Source organism: Apus apus, chromosome 10 (genome assembly GCF_020740795.1).
Source record: "Apus apus isolate bApuApu2 chromosome 10, bApuApu2.pri.cur, whole genome shotgun sequence".
NCBI classification, from domain to species: domain Eukaryota; kingdom Metazoa; phylum Chordata; class Aves; order Apodiformes; family Apodidae; genus Apus; species Apus apus.
In genome coordinates, this window is record NC_067291.1 from 4552779 (window position 1) to 4558778 (window position 6000).

Consider the following 6000-nt stretch of genomic DNA (forward strand, 5'->3'; position numbering starts at 1 on the left):
GCTGACAGATGTAAATTGTTATTCAAGTTGAAAAACTAAACAGCCCGTGTAGTACCACCAATTCTTTATCGCCTCAATTGTTATTTGCTGTGGTTTAGAATAATGAGAGCCTCCTGCTTATTCCTAGGCTACAGGTGACTTTTTCATGGAAATGAGCAAACTCAACCTTACGTAAGTTGCCAGATAAAAAGACACAAGGTTCATTTACAGTTCACTTCAGTTCACACTTTCTTCCTGATGCCCAAACACTGAAAGATGAGCTACCTACTGAGAATGCAAGGAAGGCAGTTTCAAGTGCCAGCCTGACCCATCCTGGCAGAAAATCAACTAGTTGCTGCCAAGTAACGGAACTACAAGTAACAAGTCAGCAGTGTAGTACTGTAAAGATATTTTAGGACAAGTCTTATTGTTGTATGGTCACCCTCACCTTGTGAAGTCAGTCAGTGTGGTTTTGAGCTTTATGAAGATGCTTGGGTAAAAAGGCACGGGAGCTCTGAGAATTGAGGGGGTGGATCTCTGGGGATGGAATCCCAGCTTGCAACTGGAAGTGGGAAGTATCAAAATGTTATCACAAATTGCTTCAAGTAAGCAGGCTAATTCAAACTCATTTCCAAGATAAGCATGTGTGCACACAACACGGCCAGGGAAACGGTTCCCCGACACTACTGTGAAATAGGCTTTCTGCAGCATTAGCAGGGACAGAAACTTAGAAAATTCAGTGTTCACACTTAAAAGTCTGGCATCAAAACCAACCACAGTCTCCTCTCCACCTTCTCATCCCCAAGCACATTAGTCTCACTCAAAAGGCATGGCTTTACTGCACCCAGATACTGAAGGCCACAACTCTGTAAACCTTGATCAGACCCAGGATTTCAACACCCTGTGGATCAGCCTAGCAGACATCTAATTAGCTTGGCCTACCTACAGGGCAACTGGGCACTCTTTTTGCAAAGGAATAGACTGGTTAATCACAACAATAAAAAAAGGCATAGAAGAGCTTAAGACACGACATGATGTCCATAATCAAAGCAATCTCATCCACAGAGTTGCAAAGCCTAGATTATCCTTCTTAACATAACCTCCGGAACCTGTGAGACAGGCTACTCTGAAAACAACCCTCTGCTTTATCACTTGCTTCTCCCTTGCATTCAAAGGTTCTTCAGTTCAATTTAATTTATAGCCATCTGGTCAAGCAGAACACAGAATCACAGAATCGCTGGAGTTGGAAGGGACCTCTAGAGATCATTCAGTCCAACTCTCCCACTGAAGCAGGATAATCTAGAGCACTTTACACAGGACTGTATCCAGGCAGGTTTTAAATATCTCCAGAGATGGAGACTCCATAACCTCCCTGGGCAGTCAGTTCTAGTGCTCCGTCACACTCACTGTGAAGTTTGACACAGAAAACACCAGAAACAAAAACCTGTATTCCTCTTCAGGTACCAACAGACAAGACCCACCTGAAACTACAACTTGCAGCTATATGCCAGTAGTATTTGTCTCAACTAACACACTAAAATCCAGAAGTAAACAAACAAAACCTAATATGCAAAATACTGTCTACTAAGACAGCATCCCCCCATTTGCAATAACATCCAACCATTTTGTTTGCTGTTCTCAATTTGCATTAGCATTCTATTGTCTGCAGAAACATGCACAAGCAGACTTGCCAAACCTTTCCAAGATTCAAGAGCAAAGAAAAAAGAATTCTTGAAAGCTGGATAGAGTGGTCTCTAAACACATTCATACTTCTTTCCTAATTATGGCCTGGTGCAAAAGCAGCATTTGGATAAGAATTTTTCAGCAAGAAACTACATATTTCCAAGTGTACACATTTGGCAGTCTGTTGAAATCTCTGAGGTTCAGATATGACTAGGAGCTGAGAATTGCTTCAAATGGTGTTTTCAGTATTTCAGTGCTAAAATTATGGATCAGAATGATGCTTCAGCAAATGGTATTGCTCACATTTCAGGAACATACAACACTGATATCCCAACAGCTATCAGACATGTGAATGTCACCAGAAAGAACAGAGGTGCGTGTCTGTACTACTGTCTAGCTATGATACCTAATTCAGTAATGGCATTTTTGGAAGCTGCCTAAAACTTGCATTTGCACAGATTTAATAGATATACAGGTAAGCACAGGAAGTGACACAATCCAAATATTAATGCTTCAGAAAACCCTTGCTGTGCAGTCAAATCGTTGCAGAAACAACATCAATTAAGTGAAGGTTTTTACAGCACAAATTTTAAGTCACTATGAAGATTATGCAGCTCAAGCTATGCCACAGGCATAGTTCTTTCAAGCCCATTCCTCTGTCTACAAAATAAAATACTTGAATCTACGGTAGTGGTGCTTTGTACTAATCAGTTATATTTATAACTATAGATGCATTCCTAATGAAAGTAGAATTCAGTGATTAGATTAGCTGGCAAATGATGAAAGAAGCCTGAGTAAAACTGTACAACAAATCAAGCTCAGAGTAAAATTACTTAATCCTTTGCAGTTCAAATGTAAGTTCATCTTGCTCAGTATTGTGTACTCCTAACCAGTCTACTCACCACACATACCCCAAAAAATCCTCTCACCCTTTCAAGCACTACTACAGTGCAATGGCAACATATCAAATCACCTTAAATAGACTGTACTACATTCCATTACATGATACCATGCAACAGATGTTACTCTAAGAACACACAGGACAATTATTCAGGGTAAACTCTTATAATATGAATGGCAAGATGGGTATTTATCCTACATCAAGCTACTATAGTATTTATCAAGTTTTATACTGAGATTCAAAACTTAAATACTGCCCAAGCTTATCTCAGTTAACCCAGAGACTCAGATTTGCAACCGGAAACAAATAGTATAATCTTACTTAAGCTAAATAATTTTGCCACCAACAGATAAAGCAGATGAAAATTCCATTTAACCCTTTAGTTCTGCAGTAGCCAGTGAGTTAAAGAAGAAACTACCGAACTTGCATGAAATGCACTTCCCAGAGGCAATAGATTTTTTTCCCCCCATAGATACGTGGTAACCTTCCATTTCAAGAAATCACCTTGAAAACTAAAGCAGCAAAAAAAAAGTAGTTCCGCCAACTTAATTCATAGTTAAATTAGCTAACAGCCATATTGTTGGAAGAATAGCTGACCATTATCTCAAACAGATATGAAAGCTTTCCATATACTACAATTAGTCAGGTATTTATAACTAGCACTGGCAACTTGTACTCATTCTTGCAACACATTGCCATACACATATGACTAAGTGATGTTTTACATGAGTAAGAACAATCTCGGGTGTGTTGCTTGTTTGCTTTTTAATCATATGGACATTCTTCCATAGCTATTGAGCTCTCTTGACAATGTAGAATTCCTGATGCCTCTAAAAAACATAGTTTCAAACTCAGAACTGGCTTTCTGGTTTGAAACTTATTATGGCTCAAATTTGGCTCTAAAATACAGGTCTGGAAAAAAAAAACAACTTAAAATATCTGGAGGGAAGTGGGTAATTGTTTAATCTGACAAAGTTTTTTCCAATTAATGAACATTCCCACGATCTTTCTAACCAGACACTGCAGCAGCATTTTAACACACAAAAAGTAGAGCCTAAATAAACTGAAGTGGCTGATCAGCAGAACAAAAGCGCTACAGAAGGTGAGCACAAAGACAGCAGAAGGCCCAGTTCCCAGACAGGTATTCCCACGCAGTGACACACTGTGTCGCGCCCCTCTAGTCACCCGAAGGCAAGACCGTGCCCTGCACCCCACAGCCGTGGTGGCACGGATGGAAGAGCAGTGCCAGGACACGCGGGGGTACCTCAGCCCACAGCACGGACATGCCCTCTGCAGACACACACCGCCACCTCGCACCCAAGGGAGGTTTCGAGCCTTGGCACGAAGCCCCGCTGCACCGGGGCAGGTAGCCCAGAGCGGCTGGCCCGCTCCCAGGCCGGCCCGCGGGTCGGGGAGGCCGCGAAGCAGCGCGGTTCAGCCGCCCACCCGCCTGCGCAGCGCAGGGGCGGCCGCCTCCCTCCCACCTTCCCTCCCCTCCGGCGTGGCCTTACGGGACCGGCCTGCGACCCGCTGCCAACACGAGATGTCCCACGGATCTGGTGGGAAGGGACGGACATACACACAATTAAATGGATAGAGATACACGCGTATACACACGCGGCACGATCGTCCTTGGGAGGTCGTCGCTTCGCGACGTGTTTCGAAAAGGTGGGTTTTTTTCTCCATCGCGGTGGCCAGTAGCGCCCAACAGCGAATAGCTCCGTCTCTCAGGCAAACCTGCCCCCGGCCCGACCACGCGAAGCTCCCGCTGACAGGCTGCGCGGGGCCGGGAGGAGCCAGCCGCCCCATACCTCCCTCCCACACCAACCCTACAGGGCACGGCGAGGAATCCCAAAGGAGGTGCAGCTTCCCTCCCATTCCAGCTCCTGCCGAAGAGAAGATGAGCCGGGACCGCTCCCCCCTTCTCGGAGGCAAACCTGCCCGGCAGCGGAGCCCCCGCCGGGCCGCGGCAACCCGGTTGCCCGCAGGGCTCTGAGCCGGGCTATTGCGGTTCCCCCACTGGAACGGGCAACTTGTTGGGCGGACAGCGCTGTGCAGGCTGTGCACCCTTCGCCTCCCGCCGCCGGACCGGCGACCGGCAGCTGCCGCCTGCCCGCCCGGGGCACCGCGCCGTCCACACGCCAAACCCAGCGAGAGCCGAGTCGCCGCAGCCAAGGAGCGGCTCCGCGCTCCCGCCGCTCAGCCCTGCGCGGAGTCTTCCCCCTCTCGGCGGCTCGGCACGGACCGGACACTCCATGCAACGTGCAACAGCAGGGCAGGACAAGGGGGTCCTTGCGGGCTCCTACCGGGAACGGCGTTACTGCAGCATGGCAAAGCGCTTAAGCCCCGCCGCTCGCTCGCTTCCTTCCCCCCCGGCTCGCCTGCCGCCCGCTCCCGCCTGCTCCGCCGCCGCCCGCAGCTGCCGCGGACTCGCAGCGCAGACCCCCGCCGGGGAGGGCAGGAAGCGCGTCATCAGCCCGGGACCGCTCCGCCGCCCTCCGCACGCCCGGCCCGCTCCGCCGGCCGGCCCAGGGCGCGGGAAGCCCGGGACGCCCACCCGGCTGCCCCCAGCGACCCGCGGCTCCCGTTCGCCGCGCCCGGAGCCCGGCGGGCGAGCAGCCCTGCCTCAGCTGCCTTACCGAGACGCGAGAGCTCAGAGCCCCCCTTACCTGCGCGTGAGGGAGCGGCCCCCCTGCCGGCCGCGGCCCTCGCTGAGGCGATGAGGTAGCGTCTCCCTCGCCCTATCGATCCGAGACAGCTGTTACCGGGGAGACGGCGGCTCCTCAAAGAGGAGAAAGCGGAGAAGAAAGAAAACCGGGAGAGCCCGGCATTATTTTACATCCTCGAGCGGGAAACAAAGCGGCAGAGCAGAGCGAGCCCCGCTGGGGCGGCGGCCGCTGCCCGGGCTGACTGACCGAGGGACCGCCCGCGCGCGGCTGGGGGGGGGGGGGGGCGCGAGCCGCCCGCCCGGGCTCTGAGGCGGCGCGCGCGGCCTCGCGCGGCTGGCGGCGAGCGGGGCGGAGGCGCGCGCCGCTGCAGCTCGGCGGGACACGGGGCTGCGGCGGGTGGGCCGGCCGCGGGTGGGTGCGGGCGAAGGCGGGAGAACCCCCCCCCCGGCCGCGGGTGGGTGCGGGCGAAGGCGGGAGAACCCCCCCCCCGGCCGCAGCTGCGGCCCCTGCCCGACACCTGAGCACCGCCGCGCTGCCCCGGGGCCCGCCCCTCGCACCTCCTGCTCCTCGGCCGGAGGCTTCAAAGCAAGCGCGGTGGGAAGAGATGGTTTCTGAGCCGCCCAGCCCAGCCGTGCAGTCCGCAGGCTGCGAAAGCGACCCGAACTGCCCCAGGGGTTTGTTGCGTTAAGCGTCTGCGAGTGACGCCAGCAAGAAATAAGTGCGGTAGCAGCAAACTTGGTATTTTTTTTCACACAGCGTGTACCTCAG

General features: G+C 51.6%; 1 protein-coding gene across 3 annotated transcripts in view; it reads right to left on the reverse strand.

The window, feature by feature from the left end:
* The window catches only part of TLN2 (talin 2), a 152549-nt gene extending 147601 nt beyond the window's left edge, over window positions 1–4948 (reverse strand). For all 3 annotated transcript variants that reach the window (XM_051628093.1, XM_051628091.1, XM_051628094.1), the window contains exon 1: window positions 4870–4948. The gene's annotated coding sequence lies outside the window, so the exon portion shown is untranslated. The remainder of the gene's footprint in view (window positions 1–4869) is intronic.
* Window positions 4949–6000: the final 1052 nt, after the last annotated feature.